At 35.6% G+C, this 23,115-nt stretch overlaps 1 protein-coding gene across 2 annotated transcripts in view; it reads left to right on the top strand.

The window, feature by feature from the left end:
* Nucleotides 1–1,134: 1,134 nt before the first annotated feature.
* The window catches only part of LOC129249817 (TBC1 domain family member 10B-like), a 151,991-nt gene continuing 130,010 nt past the window's right edge, over nt 1,135–23,115 (top strand). For both annotated transcript variants that reach the window (XM_054889478.1, XM_054889475.1), the window contains exon 1: nt 1,135–1,257. The gene's annotated coding sequence lies outside the window, so the exon portion shown is untranslated. The remainder of the gene's footprint in view (nt 1,258–23,115) is intronic.

Genomic DNA, 23,115 nt, shown 5'->3' with positions numbered 1-23,115 from the left:
CAACTGTTTATTATCATATTAGCAGCCATAAATAAATATTATTAATTAGGAATTCATTTTACAGAAAACGGCATGTGTCCATAAATTTTGTCCTCTTATTACTTATTATCAAATGTAATATAGAATTTCACATGCGCATTGCTGCCATAATTTTTTGCAACCTCAGTAAACGTCGCATACGGATTTCCTCCAACTTTTTATTGTCATATTAGAAGCCATTTAATTGCGCAATGAAATTAGCCTTTCCTTCTCCTTGTATTTTCTTCACATCGTTAATAATAATTAAAGAACCCAAAAACACTGAAATATTCCAACAAAATAATTTCTATAAAGAAAAACCTCTCAAAGCAGTATTGACAGCTGATTGTCAATGTTGGGCAATACTGCTGTTTCCGTGGCGCCGCAATTTAATGGCGGATTCTTATAGAACTCGACAAAAGAAAACGAAATGACGGAGTAAAATTTTTTGATATCTCGCTTAGTTTTCGAAATATTAACAAAAAAAGAAATAATAAATAATAATAATTTTTTATTCAGTTTCGATAAAATTCGGCGAGATAAGACAAAATATAGGAGTAAAATTTTTCGATATCCCGCGTTTCAAAAAAATAACCCTCATCAGTCCGACTCCGGCTACGCAATCCACCGTATTTTTGCGTAGTACTTCTTTTCGCGTGGGCCGCCTTCGGCCGCGCTTCAAAAAAATAACCCTCATCAGTCCAACTCCGGCTACGCAACCCACAGTAGAACTCCTTTTCGCGTGGGCGGCCTTCGGCCGCGCTTCAAAAAAATAACCCTCATCAGTCCAACTCCGGCTACGCAATCCACAGTATTTTTATTCAATATCTCGAAAACTAAGCGAGGTATCAAAAAATTTTACTCACTGAATTCGTTTTCTTTTGTCGAGTTCTATAAGAATCCGCCATAAGATTGCGGCGCCACGGAAACAGCAGAATCCCCCAATGTTGCAGGTAATCTATCATATGTGAACGGGTAGATTAATTTGGTGGTTTTATAGATGATTAATGCATATGTGAACGTATTATTATATAGTGTTAAAGTTTGTGATACATGTGATACTTTTATGCATCGATACCATACTATATCGATACTTTTTGCTTGTTTCCACGAATCAGTAGTTGTGGTAACTTCGCATGAAACCACGGAGGCAATGGAATTCTAAAGTTGTTTTACATAAAAAGAATTTAAAGTTTTGTATATATTCTTTCCACAAAGTTTCGAGCTAAAAATCCTTGTGTAAGTGTCATGCATTATTTGCTTTAAAAGATTTTGATTTCAAGAAACGAAGGAAAGTGTTAGTTAGATTCTGCACCACAGCCTCAAATAATTTTTGTGACAATAGTTTAAGTTTTTTAGCGCACTTGAAGAATGAAAAGCAAACATAAGACCTTTTCTGTTCCACGCCTTTCTTATTGGGTGGTTGCGGGGCAAGGCGCAATGTTAGTTGCTGATAATGCAACATATGTATATATGTTACTTATGCCGAAATTCTACACAAGTTCGATATTTTGTAAGCCAATTTTCATTAGTTATAAATATACAGGTTTTGGTAGAATGCAAATATGTTTCTATATTGCAATAAAATTTTCAACTGTATAAAGGACGGAGATTTTTCACGATATAAACGTCGGTTCCGGAAATAAAAAATAGAATTTTATAAAATACCATAGATACGGGTTTGAATAAAATCTATACATATGTGCAAAATCTAATAATTGTAGAATTTGTTCGTCCCATCAAGTAGCATATACATTAATATTATTTTTTTGTCTTCACAAACTTTATAACGTACAGTAACTCGTATACACGTGTCATGAAACAAATCTTAGCAACGCCCGTTTTTCGTGACGTCGCCGTTACTTTGGTAAACTTTCTAAGTAAAATTCATCTATATTATTAATTGCAAATAAACTTGATTATTTTTTTTTTTTTTTTCAAATTCAATTAATTTATGTTTTTGAATCTTCAAGAGATTTTTCTACCAGAGAATGACAAATCTTTGATTAAGTTTTTGCGACTAAAACATCTGCGAACTGAATTGGAGGCGGCATAAAAGCATCAAAATATACTTGTTCCACAGTTAAGAGCTGTCTCCATCTGAATCTTGTTGATGCTCAGCGGGTTACAAACAAAATTAGTTAAAAGAAAAGCTTATGCGAGGACAAATAGACGCATTCTGAGACTCAGTACGAAAGGGGGGAAAATAGTGCTTTTAACCGTTCAAAGTTTATTAAATTAAAACACTTCGAAAATACCGAAGTTCAATACTTTAGTTTTCAGAATTTTATGTAATTAAGAAATTGGCGTCAAAATTTGTATGCCTACATTTTACGTTAAAGTTTACCAGATTATATATTAATCTTTTTCTAGCATGTTCACAATTTCGGGTAATTTTTGCGTGTTAAGAAAAAGTGGAATAATTTATCATATAAATCTTAATAAATTTTAGTTGCCGAAAATGGTTACAACTTCTAATACCACAAATCTGGTGCACTGGTATAATATAAAACCGGCATAAACAATTTCGTTCTGTGGTGAAAATAAACTCGGAAACAACTCTGATTTTAATTCGATTGAATGCGATGCCAATATTTTAAGTCTGGGCATTGTTATGTTATGTTATCGTCATTTCGAAAATAATATACATTGTGCCCGAGCTCTTGAGTGTTTGAAAGCATTGTTTGATGTATACAACGAAGAGGAAAACGGACACCGAAATTCTGGGTTAATCCTTTTTTTCCAAAAAAAGGAAATGCACAGTCTGTGCTCAATTAGCAGTTTGCATGCTTCTTTCAACTTGAGAAAATGTTGTATATAGGTGAAGTTTATTCGTAAATACACATAGTTAATACAAGCAGAGTCCATACTGCGGGATATTTTTGCAGCCAATGCAGTAAATAAGTTGCTGCTGCAAAACAGTGAAGCCAAGATGTAAGAGTCAATCAAGCAGTAAAACTAAAATACTGCTTTTACGGAAAAGTCCATGTTCCTGGGTAAATTAAAAGGATCACTACTGTCCCGAATATGTCACAATTACCGTCTCGCAGATGTTTTTTTTTATCTTCATAAATTAGCAACAACAAAAGCCATGTACTTGACATTATGATAATGTATAAACTTAAACAAATATTTTGAATTGTCTTAAGGGGTTAGGTGGGTTTGAAAATTTCAAAAAATCGATTTTTTTTTTTTTGTCTTATTAAATAGTATAATATGTTTAAAATATTCTCCTAAAATTTCAAATTGATCCGAGTAAAATTCTACGAGATAGACCCTTCAGAAGTTCCGCCCATCAGGCCATGTCAGTGCAGCGTTTCGCAGGTATACGCGTTTATCTCAAAACTCGATTTTTTAAGTCGGTGGACACGATTTCTCGAAAAGTTATGAAGCGATTTTGTTCAAATTTTGCACACATCTTTGGAATAACATTATCAAGTTAGTGAACGAAGGATTTTTTTTTATTTTTATTACAACTAATTTTTTCGAGCCAACACATGACGAAAATTTGACCAAAAAATGTGTTTTTTTGTTCAAAGTCTGTCAAAAATTCAAATTAAATTTTATTTTTTTTTCCTTCGTCCAGTAACGAGATTTATCCATGTACTAACGAAATATTTTTGGTTTTTTGATTTTAAATGAACCAATAATGAGTTATGCTGTCCACGGCAAGAGCATTTTTTTGTGAGACGTTAAGGGAGATGAGGTACCAACGGCTGAGTTTTCGGAATTTTTAAATAAAAATTTCACAAAATACTGTTTAAATATGTATCTTTGATATGCTGAATTGTTTAAATAAAATATATGATTGTATATATTAAAAAAAAAATAGTAAAAATACCCTTTTTTTGAACCTCTGTAACCCACCTAACCCCTTAACTGAAATTCTTTTTATTTTCGAAAAGTAAGTAAATGCCAGCTGTTCTCGGTACAACGTAATATACCGCTAAAGCTGCGCACAGACGGAAAACAAATCCAAACAATCTGTTCAAACTCACTTTGCTACACACGTGTGCATTTGTTGACAATTTTAGTTTCACCCTTATCGTCGATGAGTAAACATGGAATGCGAAAAAAAAAATTTTATAATGTATGGTATTTATTTGTGCATGAAAAGAAGAGAGGGGAAAAAATGCGATCAATTTAGGTGCAGGACTACTTAATGTTGTCATTTATTTGCTTATAAACATGTGAAAAATCGTCAACTTCGCAACACATATGCAACAATTGCAAGTTGTCAAAAATATTTTGTCAATTTTGGATCGGTTTGCTAGCTGCGCCACACGCATACATATATAAGTTAAGAACTTGTAAAATATAAGTTCTAAAAAAATAAATTTTTTTATTACCGGTCCAACTGACCGCACTTTATTCACTTACTTCCAAAACCAAAAAAGCCGCTTAAACAAGTAAACTACTTAATTTATATTAATAAAAATTGTGGCGAGACTTAATTCTAGGAACTTAAATAAGCAACTTTATAATACTTGCATTATTGCAGAAATCAATATGAAAATTGAGTAAGCAATTTTATTAAAAAGAATATAAGAAGCAAAGAGTTCGTTAACTTGGTTTGGGTTAACTTATATATACAGTGCTGGACTTAAGTATAGGAACAATCCGCTTTATAAAAGGAACTGCAGTTTTATTTGTATTCAGAAAAACGATATATTTATTTTGTAGGTATATTATAGGTGTAGAGTTTATACATTAAAAAATAGCTATGAAAACTAAATACATTTTCTTTGCAAATAAAGTTCAAAAATAAAAAAATTAAAATTAATTCGATATTTTTCTGGACAAAAGTATAGGTACAACTACTTGCATAATTTTTTGTGCGCGTCTGTTTCAGTATCTGTTTCAATTATCTGGCAACACTTTTTTATATTCAGCACATTCCTATGTGTACCGTTATTATTTTTTATTGATTCAAACAAGCGAAAAGTTGATAATATTTTTGAAAATAATTATTTTGTTTGTAAACTCTTTATAATGACCCCAAAAAAAACTGAAACAACAGTATCGGAGCGTGAAATCATTTTACACTTGCATAGCCAAGGAAAATCGTTTGCAGAGATCGGGGAATTAATGGATCGTAGTCGTTTTCCCATACGGACCATTGTAAATCGCTTCAAAGGTGAAACAAACTTTGAAAGTGCAAGTCGCTGTGGTCGTCCGCGCAAATTAACAGAGAGAGAACGTGCTCAGGTCATACGAAAAGTGAAACGTGATCCAAAAATTACATCTTCACAGGTTGCTGCAGAGGTAAAGGCAGAAATTAGCAAAGATGTACACTTTAAAACTGTACAAAGAGTGTTGCATGAGGCTGGTTATAACTCTCGTGTGGCTAGACGAAAGCCCTTGACATCTGCCATCAATCAGAAGAAGCGATTGGAGTATGCCAAAGAGTTTGAAAACAAGCCAAGCGATTTCTGGGATCAAGTATTGTTTTTTGATGAAAGCAAGTTCAACATTTTCCGGCCTGATGAACACACAAGGGTATGGCGAAAACGTAACACTGCAATGGAATCTCGAAATCTTTTGCCAACGGTTAAGTATGGTGGTGGGGGGATGTTGGTATGGGGCTGTATGTCATCTGCGGGTGTGGGAGAGCTTGTTTTCATTAATGAGATTATGGACAAGACAGTTTACTTAAACATCTTAAAGGAAAATGTGAAGAAAAGCGCTGAAAAACTGAACTTACCCGGGTCGTTCACATTTCAACATGACAACGACCGGAAGCATACAGCCCATGACGTCAAGATGTGGCTCGCTTATAACGTTTCACACGTCTTACCACACCCCCCGCAGTCACCAGACTTAAATCCGATAGAACATTTGTGGGAGGAATTGGAGAGAAGAATTCGAAAACGCACAATTTCATATAAGGTTGAGCTAAAAGCAGCTTTAATGGAAGAGTGGCTAAATATTGGCGAAAATGTAACAAAAAAACTTGTCCACTCAATGCCAAATAGACTTAAGGCCGTCATAAAACAGAAAGGGTTACCAACCAAATATTAAATTAAAATTTCAACGCATTTTGGTTATCGTTTAAGTAGTTGTGCCTATACTTTTGTCCAGTAAAATATTGAATGAATTTTAATTTTTTTATTTTTGAACTTTATTTGCAAAGAAAATGTATTTAGTTTTCATAGCTATTTTTTAATGTATAAGCTCTACACCTATAATATACCCCAAACAATTTCACAGGTTGAGAGAGTACAGACGTGTTTAATAGTCGCACCGTATTCTTTTATTTAAAAACTAAATAAGCAATTATTAATTGTTAAAAAGTGAACTGCGAGGGTAAAACAACAAAACTGAACTGAACCACAAATCGAAATCTGTAAAATTCTTAATAAATATTTCCTATATCTCGCTTTATATATATATATATATACAGTGGTTCAAACGTCTAATCGTACATGCAGAGAGCTCATCTTAAATATTAGTTTTAAAAGAGAAAATTTGTTTAATTTAAAATAATATACACTGATTTTATTTCATAATAACTTAATTTATTTCGTCATATACAAAAGTTTTAAGTTTTCACAACATTTTCTTAAAAAAAAACAAAAACAAATAAAACAAAAGAAATTCATGTCCAAACGAATAATCGTACAATACTGAATTTATGCTCTCAAACTAAATATTTTTAAAATTAATACTTAGTAGAGAGTCCTTTAGCTTTAAGCACAGCAATCAAACGTTTTGGCACCGATTATACTAAGTTTTTACATACTTCTGGTGAAATATTATACCACTCAGTTCGTAGAGTTTCTTTTAACTCATTAACATTTCGAAAGACTTTGTTCTTTAATCTTTTAGACAATTCCTCCCATACATGCTCAATTATGTTAGGATCAGGTGATTGTGCGGGGGTTTGGAGTAGTTTTGGACAATTATAAATAAGCCACATCCTCGCAACCATTGATGTATGTTTCGGATCGTTGTCCTGGTAGAAAGCAAAATTGTCTATTATCCCCAAACGCTCGGCAATTTGCTTCACATTATTTTTTAAAATATCTAAATACTTGTATTTATCCATATTGCCTTCAATAAATTCAATATTTCCAACACCTCAACTCGAAATACACCCCCACACCATCACTGATCCACCACCGTGTTTCACAGTAGGCTTTGTATTTTTACAATCAAATTCTGCATTGGGTTTTCGTCATACGTAGCACTTCCCATCGGACCCTTTTAAATTAAATTTACTTTCGTCTGTGAATAATACCTGTCAAAAAAGAAATTTAGTGCCAATAATTTAAATTTTATTTTGTTTTTACCGTTTTCCAGAAGTTAATATATTTTGTAATATAGTCTGTAGCAAATTTCATGCGAGCGTTTTTGTTTTTAGGACTTATGTATGGCTTTTTTCGTGCTATTTTGCCATGATAATTGTTTCTTTTCAAAACATTTCGGATTGTCTCATCACAAACTATCTTATCAGTCTTTTTTTAATGTTCTGTTAATTTCTACTGCTGTTACAAAAGAATTTTTTTCACTTCCCTTAAAATCAAACGTTCATCGCGCTTCTTGCCTTGGCCAACACGACTTTTATTTACAATAGAGAGGTCATTTTTATATCTTTTAATGATATATTGCACGGTAGAATGAGCTCTATTACTAAAACTGCGATTTCCCTAAAAGTTTTTCCGGATTCGTGCAATTTAATTATTAATTTTCGTTCTTCTACCGTTGTCTGTTTTTCTGAAGGTGCCATTACGTACCGATTAAGTTTATCACTTAAAGCAATCTGGATAACTAAATAAGTATTTATTTATAGTCCAGTGCAAAACACAATTTGAAAAAAATGCTTATAGGCTAACTGTATCCAGTCGACGTCTACTTATGTACGATTATTCGTTTGGACATGAATTTCTTTTGTTTTGTTTGTTTTTGTTTTTTTTTTAAGAAAATGTTGTGAAAACTTAAAACTTTTGTATATGACGAAATAAATTAAGTTATTATTAAATAAAATGAGTGTATATTATTTTAAATTAAACAAATTTTCTCTTTTAAAACTAATATTTAAGATGAGCCCTCTGCATGTACGATTAGGCGTTTGAACCACTGTATATATATATATAGCGAGATGAGTGTGTGCGCTAAATGCAAATCCTCGATTAGAGGAGAAAGCGGTATTAGATGTGAAGGTGTATGTGGCAAAAATTACCATGAAAGCAAAACCTGCTCAGGAGTGGATAAATACAGCACAAAAATTTTGGGAGAGAATAATATGATTCGTTTTATGTGTGATGAGTGCATTACCTATGTTCAAAATGTTGATCTTGTATTACAAGACATGCATATGAGTGTTAAAAAGAACAACTCGATTTTGAATGAGTATAAAAATGAATTTAATGGAGTAATAAAAAATAGCCAAGATGAGTTAAAACTACTATTAGAGGCCATTGAAGTTCGTTACGCTCAGCGCATGTTGATGATGGAAAAATCTCAAGAGTTATTCGAGAAGAAAATTGGTGAAGTTAAGAGTTTATATGAAATGATAGAAGAGGTAAAAATTAGAACGGAAAAAATTGGAAAAGAGAGCGAAAAAGTACAAAATGAAATGAAGCGTCCTATAAACACATTGCAATGTGATGAAAAAATAATTGAAACAATAGCCAAAGACCAACTGCTACAGTATCTTGATGACCATCAAATTATAATACAGGAACAATCTGGGTTTAGATCTAAGCACTCGTGTGAATCGGCAATAAACTTGGTAATTACAGAGTGGAAAGAAAATTTGTCAAAGAAGGAGATCACAATATCAGTTTTTTTAGACTTGAAAAGAGCTTTTGAAACCGTAGACAGAGACAATTTAATAAAGAAGCTACACAATGTTGGCGTACAAAACCAATCTTTAAATTGGTTTGAAAGTTATCTAAGCGGTAGAAGACAAAAAACGATAATAGGAGATGCGGTCTCTTCAGAAATAGATGTTCCAATAGGATTACACCAATATTATTCATAGTATACATCAATGATGTTATTAAATACCTAAAATTTTGTAAAATTCGTCTATTCGCGGATGATGCCTTATTAACTCTGAGTGCTCCAACAATGGAAGAAGCTATATCTAAAGTGCAAACAGATTTAAATATGATATACATATGGCTGTGCCGTAACAAACTGAAAATTAACATCGATAAGACAAAATATATGCTGATGACAAGAAGAACAGTGGATCCAGACATTATAACGCTGAATATTGCAAATAATCCCTTGCAAAGAGTTGATAAAATAAAGTATTTGGGAATAATAATTGATGATAAGCTAAAATTCGATGAGCACTTGAAATATACAGAGGCGAAACTAGGTAAAAAGATAGGTACTATGTTCCGCTCATGTAAATTTATCAGCAAGAAATACAAAATTATGGTGTATAGATCAATGATTGAGCCTCACTTCATTTACTGTCCGACAATTCTATTTACGTTCACCGACACTCAAATCTCGAATCTACAAAAGAAACAAAATAAAGCGATGCGTTTTATTTTAAGAAAACGATACGACACGCCAATTCTAGAAATGCTCAGAGAATTGAATTGGCTCAGTGTGAAACAACTAGTGACATACTACACTTTGAAATTCATACATAATATAAAATTAGGCAATCTACCTGGATATCTAAGTAATAGAATGATATACAACAGTGAAATTCACAACTACCAAACAAGGAACAGAAATAATTTTCACGTCCCAATAGCCAGAAATGAATTGGACAGGAGGAGCTTATACTGTAGAGGAGTTAGAGCATATAATGAATTACCTGTACACTTAAAAAACTGTGAGAGTCCAGAAATATTTAAGAAACTTTTATATGAGTATTCTAAGCTTTCCATAGCATTTAGATAGTTAGAAATATATAATTGAAATTTATTGTGCCAATAATACCCACCTTATATACTTGAAGTTTGTTCAGTATATACTTTATATCTTTTAGTAGTTTTAATGTAATTTTGCCAATAATACCTAGGTCTATAAGACCGTAATAAATAAATAAAAAAAAAAAATAAATACATAAATATATCGTTTTTCTGAATACAAATAAAACTGCAGTTCTTTTTATAAAGCGGATTGTGCCTATACTTAAGTCCAGCACTGTATACAATTTGGCGCGTGCACCCTTTTTGGGTGTTTGGCCGAGCTCCTCCTCCTATTTGTGGTGTGCGTCTTGATGTTGTTCCACAAATGGAGGGACCTACAGTTTCAAGCCGACTCCGAACGGCAAATATGTTTATGAGAAGGTTTTTCATAGCAGAAATAAACTCGGAGGTTTACCATTGTCTGCCGAGGGGCGACCGCTATTAGAAAAATGTTTTTCTTAACTTGTTGTTTCACCGACACTCGAACCTACGTTCTCTCTCTGCATTCCGAATGGTAATCACGCACCAACCCATTCGGCTACGGCGGCCTCCACACGCATCAATCTGTGGAAATTTCAACCGATTGTTTGGATTTTTTTTCCGTCTGTGTCCAGGGGATTATAATGTCGCGATAAAAGAATACTGAAGATATCATCTTCCCAAAACAGTTAAGGGGGAAGTCTACTGTGACAAGGGAAAAAACAGGCTTATTTTCCGGATTTTATTTCTAACAAAATATTGCTCGTACATAAAATCTATTTAAACTCTTATCTTTATTATATATTTAAGTTTTTGAAAAAAAAAGTTCAAGTCAAAATTTTCAAAATGGCCGCTGTGGCACTTCTGCAAGCGCAGGTCCGCTTTTCTTAGGTGCCTAAACGGTGTACATGAAATCTTACGTTTCGGTGATCTAAAACAAAAAAACAAAATATTGTTATCATATACATAGTATTGACTCTCGTCTGACGTAGGATTATGTCAATAAAAAATTTTGGCGTTGAAAAAAAAATTCTTGAAATTTTTTTCTTTTTTTTTTGTTTTTTGCCTAAAATTGATGTTACTATTGTTTATAACAATTTAACAAATAACGATATCAAAAAAATCCTATGTCAGACGAGAGACACTATTACAGAGAATATATAATTAAATTTTTAAGCTGATTCATATATCAGAACTCGAGATATCGTGTACACCGTATAGAAAAGCGGACCTGTGCTTGCAGAAGTGCCACAGCGGCCATTTTGAATATTTTGACTTAAAATTTTTTTTTTCAAAAACTTAAATATATAATAAAGATAAGAGTTTAAATAGATTTTATGTACGAGCAATATTTTGTTAGAAATAAAATCCGGAAAATAAGCCTGTTTTTCCCCTTGTCACAGTAGACTTCCCCCTTAATTTAATTTCAGCTATTTTGAAAAGTCTGACATCAAGCTTCTTACCAATACAAAACCAACAAAAGGAAGAGAGCTTGCATTTTTGTGAAAATTCAGTGATTGACTTGGTAGTATTGTGATTTGTGACATTTAAACTAAACAAACTAATGAGATCGAAGTGCCGCGTGTTAAATTGTGAAGCTCAAATTAATATAAAACCTCAAAATGCTATTATTTTCGCGTTTTGTGGGCATGACGCCGTAGCACGAATGTGTATGTGAGTGTATATATCATTTCGTATGCTTGATAGATTTTATTGCTTTCGCCTACTCTTCCTCTTCACAAACAAGTAGTTCCCCTTCCCTATAGTAAATTCGGAATCCGCGATCTTGTATTCTAAGATTATCGCAATAGATGGGCCTGTTGTTGTAGCAGTAATAGAAGCCCCGTCAGTGTATCATCTAAAAGTAGGCCCATCAAACATGCTGTTTCGACAGGTTGGATCCAGAGGGAGAGAGGTGTTAGATGAGTAGGTTTGATGGGCATGTGAAAAGGTGGTTAGTGTCATGCGGGGTGCCTTCACATGCCGGACATATGTTTAGTATGTCGGGGTCAATAGAAGGACTCTTCGTTATGCTGTTCTAACAGCACAAGCATTCCCCATAAATGTTTGGGAAATTCTGCTGGAGCGACAATTCAGATGTAAACCCGGGGCGTTCCGGTAGCGTAGAACTGACAGTCGTGCTGGCATAACATTTTCTTCTGACACCCTAACGTTTAAGACGAAAGAAAAAAATATCAGACGCTCTATTCATATCACCTCATATAGATTCGCCCTGACCAAAACGGCGTAACAGTTGCCTGTATATTTAATTACCGGTAACAAAATATTCATCAGCTCAGAAGAGACTCTTAAGAGCTATATTCTTTAAATTCAGTTTAAGTCTGCTAAATTTACTTTACCTGGCTTTACCTGGAAAACATAGCTATACTAGCACTGTAAAACTTGTGTATTTATATTCGTGAAATTACTGATAGGAGAAATATTTCGAAAAATGATTGTTATGGTCTAAGTAAATTGCAACTGGGGTGACGCGTCAACCCACAACTTTTTACGATTTAAACAATATTGTACAGAAAATTCCATCTTATTTATTATGAGTTCGTTTGCCTGATTCAATACAAATCTAAAAACATTTTTTTATATATATAATATAACAATCTTAGTACAAAGGTCTAAAATTTTGTGTACAACTATATTAAAGGTAGTTTTCAAAGTTCTTGTGTTGCAATAAGATACAGAAATAGTTGCCGCCTGTTTTCTCAAATCGTTCATAAAAAGTTTATTGCATATACTTCAGAGAGTAAATTACTAACAATGCCCTGTTTGGAAGCAACTTCGATTATCATTAATGAAATAGATATTCTGTCTCATATTTGTCATAAATTTGGACTTGTAATATAAATACATTGTATGTATATATGATTTTGAAGTTGGCAAAAATCGATCCGTACAAAGCCTTAATGATGGTCGTGATTAACCATTTGATTTTTCTTTAATTTTACAACAGCTTTATGAAAAATGTTTTATAATTACATCAAAATTAAAATATGAATGAATAATAACTAATGCATAAACAACAACATAACGTACAAAAATTTGTGCAGCGTTCTAATAAGGCGTTAATTTATTTTAAATGGCAACTCTAGTTGTGCTATTGAAAGAGAGCTAACAGAAAAACTTGTAATCATAGATGACTAGATGTGAAACTCTTTCTCGTGAGAGCGCTGAAAAATGTGCATTTTTTATAATAGGACTATGAATAAGTTCGTGCGGTTTTACAATAGATGGCGTAACTTGATTATTATTCCATCGATCCACATTTCCAAACATTCATTGGAGAGCTACTGTCGTAAGGCACAAACGTCAGTATAAGTTTTTTATTTCAAGCGTAAACAACAATATTTTTACCACACTTGAAAATGTCGAATTTCGTGCCAAATAATGTGTTTTTGCGGGGAATTGTTTAATATGAAGAAAAAAGCAGCCGAAAGTCATCGTATCTTGGTGGAAGTTTATGGTGAGCATGCTCTAGCTGAGCGAACGTGCCAGAAGTGGTTTGCACGCTTTAAAAGTGGTGATTTTGGCTTGGAAGACGAAGAACGCGAGGGTGCGCCGCCAAAGTTCATGGATACCGAATTGGAGGAATTGCTCGATCAAGATCCGGCTCAAACGCAAGAAGAGGTTGCAAAAACTTTGGGAGTTGATCAATCAACCATTTCCAAACGTTTAAAAGCCATGGGAATGATCCGAAAGGTAGGCCATTGGGTGCCGTATGAATTGAAGCCAAGAGACGTTGAACGCCGTTTTATGGCATGCGAACAACTGCTTCAACGGCACAAAAGAAAGGGTTTTTTGCATCGAATTGTGACTGGCGATGAAAAGTGGGTCCATTACGACAATCCAAAACGTCGGGCAACGTATGGATACCCTGGCCATGCTTCAACATCGACGTCGGCGCAGAATATTCATGGCCTGAAGGTTATGCTGTGTATCTGGTAGGACCAGCTGGGTGTTGTGTATTATGAGCTACTGAAACCGAATGAAACGATTACGGGGGATGTCTACCGACGACAATTGATGCGTTTGAGCCGAGCACTGCGAGAAAAACGGCCGCAATACGCCGATAGACACGACAAAGTTATTTTGCAACATGACAATGCTCGGCCACATGTTGCACAAGTGGTCAAAACATACTTAGAAACGCTCAAATGGGATGTCCTACCCCACCCGCCGTATAGTCCAGACCTTGCGCCATCCGATTACTATCTCTTCCGATCGATGCAACATGGCCTGGCTGACCAGCACTTCCGTAATTACGATGAAGTCAAAAAATGGATCGATTCGTGGATTGCGGCAAAACCGACCGAATTTTTCACAAAGGGAATCCGTGAATTGCCAGAAAGATGGGAAAAAGTAGTAGTAAGCGATGGACAATACTTTGAATATTAAATTTGTAACCATTTTACGTCAATAAAGTTTCAAATTTCGAAAAAAAACCGCACGAACTTATTCATAGTCCTATTAACATTTTCCAATATTGCCACACCGGTAGAAACATGAATTTGGTACTTTTTTTACCAAAAATTGGAAAATTTTAGTTTCCACACCACCATTGAGGTTAGTATTTAGTGTGCGGTTGCCCAATAGTATATTACTCGTAAACACCTACATATGTATACTAAAAATAAGCAAAATCCGTATGAAATATGTACATAAATAAGCAAAAAATGTATATGTAAATGAAATTATTTAAAACTGAAATACAAAAGTAATTTAATAATAATAAAGTAATGAACACGAAAAACATAAGTTATAATTAAAAACATGACATATTGCGATTGTTTAATAAAACACAGAAAGTGGGTAACAAAAAAAACATTCTCAAACAACGAACAGAATAAGTTAAAGCACATTACGTTTAATTTTTGTAAAATATCTCAAAACTCAAATTCAATTCCCTTGCCTACGCTTTTCAACCATAGAATATTTACGTATATACAAATTTACATAAACCAACACACAGTTTTCAATAAAATTACATTATGTACATAAGACTAATTAAAAGTAAAAGTCGAAAAGGATATAACGAGCTTTGAATTCTACAAACTCATTTCAATTCAAATTATTACATTTCAATTTAATTAATTTTAAGACAAATAATTATAAACATTTAAACACGCAATTTCTCCATTAAGCAAAAACGAACTGTTTTCGTCTGTTATTTTTGGCGCGTTTCTTCTGGCAGTCTGCCATTTCGCCTATCAGCTGTTCAAAATCCCATAATGTGTGAGTGCTGCCAAGTTTTTAAACGTCCTCATAGGCGCGCTCTCTCTCAAAATGAAGAAGTTTCACATCTTATTATCTATGCAACGTCGCTTCTTAATGTAAACGAATGTCGAGTGTTTCTGATATTTGAGGCTACGTTTAGATTGTGTTTCAATCATTTTAAATTATAAACATGGTTTTTGATTTCACGTTTGTATTTTTTTTCGAAAAGGACGTACACATTTCTTTTGATAACGACCAGCCCTAGCATGTAAGTATTCCAGTAATTTAAACAATCTACAAAGTTTGTGAATTTGTGATCCGATTGGGAAAAAGTATAACATAAAAAACAAATAATTATAAACTGTGTGCTTTTCGTTTGTTCACTACTCGTTTCCCTGCCACGTGTAATATGTGCATCTTTGCATACATTCCGCAAAGAAGTGTCTGTAGTAAGAGTAACCGCTATGTTGGCTCAATACAAACGGAGCCTGTCAGCACGTCGCCGGTCAGTTGTTCTCATTTGCACCTGTGTCATAATATACCTGGAAGCCTAGTTGTTGTTGTAGCAGTATCTTCGCCCTGTCAGTGTAGTGTAATCACCGGTCGTCTTCGTCTAGCTCATCTAACGGTACGCCTAGGAAACATGCTGTTTCGATGGGTTGGGTCCAGAGGGAGAGAGGTGTTAGGTCAGTGGGTTTGATGGGGCGTGTGAAAAGGTGGTTAGTGTCGTGCGGGGTACCTTCACATCCCGGACATATCGCACTTGTTACGTTAAAGCGTAACAACTCAAAATCTGAACATTTTCAGTAGAGACGAAAAACTGTTTCCGTAAATATTAATAATATAGGTATTACAAGGGGAAAAATATGTAATTGCACGAAAATATCATTAAAAACAATATAACGGTTGTTTCATTCTTATTTGTTTAGTAGTTGCGCTAAAATAACAAATTTTTGAGTGGTTACTCTTTTGCTTTTCTTTTTGAGTTGTTACGCTTTAACGTAACAAGTGCGATATGTTTAGTATGTCTGGGTCGATTCTGCATAAGTAGGAGTTTAACCTGCTACAGTATCCAGAACGTAATTGTGCCAAGGTTTTGCGGGACTCTCGGGGAAGCTGGAGCTCTTCGTCTGCAATAGGTGGTGGTTGGACTCCGATAACGGCATTCGGGGGTCGGGAGCTTAACACGGTGGTAAGGGTCTCCCGATGAATGTCGTTTATGGCCTGTCTGTACACTGTCTGATCCTGGAGTGGTCTGTCCGTTTAAGGAAGTGTTATTGTTGTTGTTGTTTTAACAGCATAGGTAGACCTGTCTGTGTAGGCATATCATCGGTCGTCTTCATCTAGCTCATCTCGGGGTAGGCCCAGGAAACATGCTGTTTCGACAGGTTGGGTCCAGAGGTAGAGGCGTGTTAGGTGAGTGGGTTTGATGGGGCATGTGAAAAGCCATGGGGCCGTGAGGCTCATCATCCGGCTACGCCATCCACAGTACTTTTGTATAGAACTTCCGTGTTGAAACATTTCGAATCCAAGTATAAAAACGTTAAAAACACGTGTGTAAGTGTATGTTTAGTGAAGTGTGGAAAAAAATATATATTATAATGGGCCAAACTATAATGAAGTTCCCCGGGGGCAGCACTACAATATTATTTCCGGAATAATTGGGCGTTATAAAGTCCACCAAGCTTCATTAAATAAGTCATTATAGTTTGCCTAAAATTGCACATGTTACATTATAGGCAAAACAGATTGCAAACGTGAACGGTCGTAGTTTTGATTGCTCCGCTATCGAAGTTATTAAATATGGTCATAAACCATCAACTATTAGAAATTGTGTAATTTTCTTTATGAGGCAGTGACTCTATTACATTTATTCTTTTTGGCTATTGTATATTATACCGAACTAACAATGGCGTGTCTATGTGCCAACAAAGTTGAGCGTACACAAGAGAAAGTGCAGTGCGACAAGTGCAATGATATTTTTCACTTAAATTGTGTCAACCTAAAACTTGTTGACTTAGAATTTTTGCTTAAAACGGGTAAGCAATTTATCTGTGATAAGTGTGCCGCTGTTCGACGTCAATCCCTTCGAGCACCATCAGCTCCCATCAACCTGGATGATGAAATTGCCATTGCTGATAGTGTACCAGTGAATCTCGCTAACCTAAGTGCACAGTTAACACTACATCAACAAGTGCCGAAATCAACATCAGCCGATGATGTAAACAAATCAGATATCAGTCTGAAAACAATTATCAGAAAAATTGCTGCTCTGAAATCAGAAAATGCTCGTGGGATAGCTGCAATTAGCTCTCTTAAAGAGGATAAGCAGTTGCTGATTTCGCAAATAATTGAACTGTGTGCAGAAGTAAAGGAATTACGAAAACATCAAACGGTTGATGTCTCCTCTGCTCTTGTACAGCTAACCGCTAAGGTGAAGAACCTTCGTGCTTGTGTCCTTGCATGTGAGTGTCATGCAAGGAACACAAAAAATGCGAAAAGCAAATCTAAGAGACAGGAGCCACTCTACCAGTGACTGCTGCTACGTCGCATGTAAACGTGTCTATTGTTGCTGCTCCGCATGGTGAGACTAACTCGTTTTCCTCTGCTTCGCACTCTCATGCAACGGCGATGCGCCGCTCTCTTATAGCGCTGCTGTTACTAATACAGCTTAAGTGAAGCTGACGCCAATTCCTGCTGCTGCTGCTACTACGTCCGTTCTCCCATCAACATCAACTTACAAAAAGGCGTCGGCAATGCCGACTTCTCAAATCGCATTCAACTGGAAGTGCCAGCTCAATTAGCCATGACTGATGGGTCGAATGTTCTCTCTAATCGCACACGTGATAGAAAAAAGGTTAAACAACCTTTAGTTATCGGTTCAAGCGAAAATAATGAATTAAGTATAGTTCCTAACATGAAGCGGCTGCACATATCGTCATTATCAGCAGCCGATATTGTGGACTATGTTGCGAAACATGCAGAAATTTACCGCAAACTTCTTTCCTGATATATGCTTATCAGAAAGGATACCCTCGTAAAGGATTTCAAGAAAATCAACTTTAAGCTAGGCGTTTCTGAGTTTTCTTATGACAAGCTTTTAAATGCGGATATGTGGCCTACGAACGTAAAAATTCGGCCATTCACTCGAAAGTCACTCCACCTCTATTTCCGTAACTGCTGCAGCTAACTCCATCGTTAGTAATAAATTACTAAAATTGTATTTTTAAAATATATTTGGACTTCGGACTAAATGCTCGACGGTGTATATGAAAAGTTCTTTCTTAGACTTTGCTAATTTTGTATTCGTTGAATCTTGGCTGAATGAAAATTTTTTCGACTGTGAAATTTTTGACCTCAATTTGTACGATGTTTTCCGTAAAGACCGTGACCCTGTCAAATCTGGATGTTTCAGAGGAGGTGGTCTTCTCGTTGCTGTTCGAAGAAAATTTCGGGCATCATTGGTAACACTTACCAATTCTGACACACTCATCGATCAGCTTTGTGTACGTGTTTATGGCTCATCTGGAACAGTTTATGTGTGTGCATCCTACATTCCGCCGAAAAGTCCGGATTATTTATACTTTGCACATGCTGAAAATGTTGTGTCATTAGCATCAAGCATAGCTGGTGACAGTCATCTTTGTATCCTGGGTGATTTTAATTTATGTCGCTTGAGGTTGGTCCACACTTAGAAAATCGGGTGCTTTTATGGCTTCTAACGTAAATTCTTCAGCCGAAATTCATGTCATTGATATCTTTTAAAGCATTGATTTATCACAAATTAATAGTTTTTATAATAGCCTTAATAGAATCCTAGATCTAGTGGAAAAAAGGCACATTTTTATGATTGTTTTTTGATGACACAGTTAAAATTTATTCGTCAAATCTTTTACTACATAAAACTATAGCATTTGAAGTATATTTTGTGAAATTTTCATCCAAAAATATTTAAAAATACGGCAATGGCAGAAATTATTCGGACGCATCTCAAAAAAAGTAGTTTTGCGGTGCCCCTCATAACTCGGTGTTAAATCATCTGAAATCAAAAAACCAAAGTTATTTCGTTAGATAATCGTTTTCTCCGGGTAACGCCGAGAGGGTTTTTTGAAATAAATAATTTTTCGATTTTTGCGAACACGTTAAAGTCAAAAACACGATTTTCGTGTAAAAAATCGGTTAATTAGTTACCGTAAAAACAAAAGTATCAACAAATTCGAAAAAAACTCTTCGGCGTTACCTTGTAAAACATGTACAGAAAAAGTGTTCAAAATTTCAAAAGGATCGGTGCAGTGGTTTCAAAGTTATGAGGGGCACCGACTTTGAAAACGTAAGTTGTGGGAAAAACGCTTTAAAGTTTTAAATACAAACAAAATCAGAGTAAACCGTTTATAAGCGGATTTTATTGGCTTACCTCACACTGAATCGTCGATACCAGGTCCATAAAGGATATCGCTGTCATCCAAGCTGTCTGATGCAGCTTTTTGATCCTGTCTTCGCCGAATCCTGCCTTCCTTAATTTGTTTCTCAGCTTCCTGCTCCGCTCGATCTATACGCATCGCGTCAGTTGACCTCGCCCATTCATGAGCACTTGGCCCACTACTGATTCCCATATTTTGCATGATTGTTAACAAAGCAAAACATCCTTCATTGAAGACACAGGCTGCCACATAAGATGCAATCTCAACGATGACAGAACCTCCACTCAAATGCTTTGGTGAAATTTTCCAAATAAGTTGGTTCAAACTTTCGTTGTTGTTTTGCGTAAAGCCTCCGACACATCGCTCCAGGAGGGCATCTTTGCTCTGATCTTCATAGATAGGCTTGATGGCATCCAAAACATCCTCGGGAAGAGCACTGTACGTGTGTTTAAACGATTTCAATGTATTAGCAGCTGCAGCTTTTTGCCATTCGCACCACGAGTCCGCACCACCCGGGCATTTTTCGTGCTGAGGATTCTCATCCGTTGAACTGTAGTGAAAAAACATTGCCCAAATAGCATTTCGCATATTTTCCACGGAATCAGAGTAACGTCTAATAGCCAAACCGTAGTATACCGTCAGTTTATCAATCATTTTAGCCGTAAGCTTCCCTTTACCAGATAAACTCTTTCTTTTGATCTTTTTTCCAGCCTTAGTCTCGGTATCTACAACGGTCCTACACATTATTTTTTCATTATTGAAAAATCATCACCATACGGCTTGGAATTCACTAACCCAGAGTAAGCTTTAGAGTCGCCGTCGCCGATGTAGTTGCGATATCGCACGCCATTATTTATCGAGCGTTGAAACATGGCCCTTATCGACTTTATCGCCTTCGACCTCCATATTTCCAGCTGCACCAGTATGATTTGCCTGACACTTTCCAGCATCTACATGGGCTTCATGCCACTCTTCGTATTCGGCGGAGTCTAATTTACTTTCCCAAGTTTTACATTGGTGACAGTATGAACTTTTCACGAAAATGTCAAGAACTTTACCTGTGAAGTAACCGATTAACGAGGTGACGCCGAATAAAGATGAGAAGCCTCTTTTCTTCCATGTTCCGTCGCCTGAGACAGTGAGTTCGTCGGCATCGTCAGTGTTTTTTTCTGTGGCTGTCGCTGCTTTTTCTTCTTTTGTAGCAGATGAAAAAAAGCGATTCGCTACTTCTCTTACAGTCGAGCACATTTTTTTCATGTATTCATTGTACCTTGGTCTTGATATAAAGCTAGTAGACAAATCCATCAAGCCGCAAAATTTTTCGGAGCCAGCTAATCCAAGGCCTAATCACGAAAGCAAACCGATAATTAACTTCGTAAACACCAGAGTTTATTCTTGCACTAGACGGAACGTTTGAAGTCTGTTTACAGCTATCGCACGATACTTTGATCGTAAATCCAAGGCCTTCTTTCTTAGTCGATGAAAATTTTACCCTTCCATCACATTTTACTAGCGTAGCAATTGTCGAAAATACTAATAAAAAATCCATTACCCGATAGTTTTTTTCAAGATCTTCCGTAACTTGCTCTTCAACGGTCACTTTTATTTTTTTAGCTGACGCGCTACTTGCTGACACGTCTTCACTTGGACGTTTTATCGGAGGAACAATTTTTCTAGGAACACTTACATGGCTGTATCTTTGTAAGTTTTGCTCCGATTCATCTAAAATTTTCACAGAATATTCTTGAAAGGTTCTTCATTTAAAAAATCAAATAAAAAAAATGCAAAAAAAAAAAATTTAAAAACGTTTTGTTCTTTGGTCTGACGTTAACACAAACAAAGCAGATGGTTTCCCAACTCGTGAACACGCAACGTATAGCTGCCCATGTGAAAAACAAGGATTTTCTAAATTTATCTCGCAAACACTAAGTGATTGGCCGTGCGACTTGTTAATTGTCATTGCGAACGCAAGCGAACCGGAAATTGCAATCGTTTGAAGTCAAACGAAAGATCAGTCGGAATACATACATTTTCATGGTTGCCTTAATCAAATTCGGCATAAGTCTTTTCACCGCAAGTCGAGTACCGTTGCAAAGTCGCGGTGGATTCAAATTACGCAATATCATAATAACTGAACCAACTTTGAGTTGCAAGTTATGTGGTGGAAATCCTGGTAACTCCAGAGAGTTCAAAAACTCCGTTGAATAATTTACTACATCATCGGGATTTTTTATGGAATCAACGGATTTGTATGTCACTAAATCGCCATCGATTTTTGATTAAATGGTGAAATTCAGTGCGTGTACATCATTATTCTTTGCGGCGAGAATTGCTCGTTTACTTAACTGAGCATAATTCTGATAATTCTCACTAATGTTTGGGAATACATCTTCAATAGGAGCTAATTGAGAGTCTAGGAATCGACCAAAGTCGTTGGTAAGAGTAATTAATCCAGCTGTCGCATCACTGGGACTTTTCCATTTCCAGCAGCTAAAAATTGTTTGGAAAATTGTGCAGCACTTCGTTCATTTTGAAGTTGAACTCTCATATTAGTGGTTACCAATAATGTTTTTACGTTATTCCATAAAGGTGATGCCTTCAGGCAAGCATTAAATTCATCTGTTAAGTGCTTCAAGTGATTTCTTATGTGCCATTGTGCACTCATCCCAAATAATGAGCTTGCATTGCATCAACAATTTTCCCATTGCACTGGATCGGGAAATATTGCATGTTGGAGTAACAATTGTGTTTAAATTGAGTGGCAACTTAAGTGCCGAATGTGCAGTACGACCGCCATCTATTATCTTATTGTCCACCGCTTGCATTAATGTTTCGTATACTTGTTTTTGCTGTTCATTCAGATACGGCACATTATTTCGAACGAATTCCTGCAATGTATCCACAATGTATTGCAGCTCTCGATTTAATTCTTGGTTGAATGCATCGTGCATCGATCCATTTGGCGCAATCCTTCCTACTTCAACCAGTAGCTTGTTTGCAATAGTCAAGCATTGATCCTCAATCAGAATCAATCCGTCATTGTAGATTTCATCGGCTATTTGCATGTCGGGATTATTCGTTCGAATGCGCAAGCGATGCAAGATATCTTTACATGTGTCGTCTTTGTACTTGTTCCATAACTGAATTGGTTGTTAAGGGAAACATGTGGTGATGATAATTGCGAACAGCGTTCGCATTTGGTACGCATTTGATGAAACAACTGAATCAACAAGTGTTAAATCCCAATGAGAATCGTTCTCCAGCAAGCCCAATAGTTGACATTATTCTCGATATGTTTGGCATTGGTGGCCATTCACAGTTTTCAAATGCGCAAATGATTTTGGTCCACGTACATTTACCAACAGCAGTCGCAAATAAAAACATTCATCATTTCTAGGACGAACAGGATACATGCGACCTAGCGCATCAGTGGAAAACACCTGTGGCCAACCTGAAGCTGGGGTTCCTTGTTTGCGACGTTGGAATTTCTTTGTTGATTGATTCCAAGTGTAATACTTGGGCATTTCAACGTACATCAGCGTTGTTGTTGTTGTAGCAGCATAAACATTCCCCATATGTACATACGG

The sequence above is a fragment of the Anastrepha obliqua genome, chromosome 6, assembly GCF_027943255.1.
Source record: "Anastrepha obliqua isolate idAnaObli1 chromosome 6, idAnaObli1_1.0, whole genome shotgun sequence".
Lineage (NCBI taxonomy): Eukaryota > Metazoa > Arthropoda > Insecta > Diptera > Tephritidae > Anastrepha > Anastrepha obliqua.
Note: the sequence above shows the minus strand (reverse complement) of the source record. Positions and strands in the feature narration are given on the sequence as shown.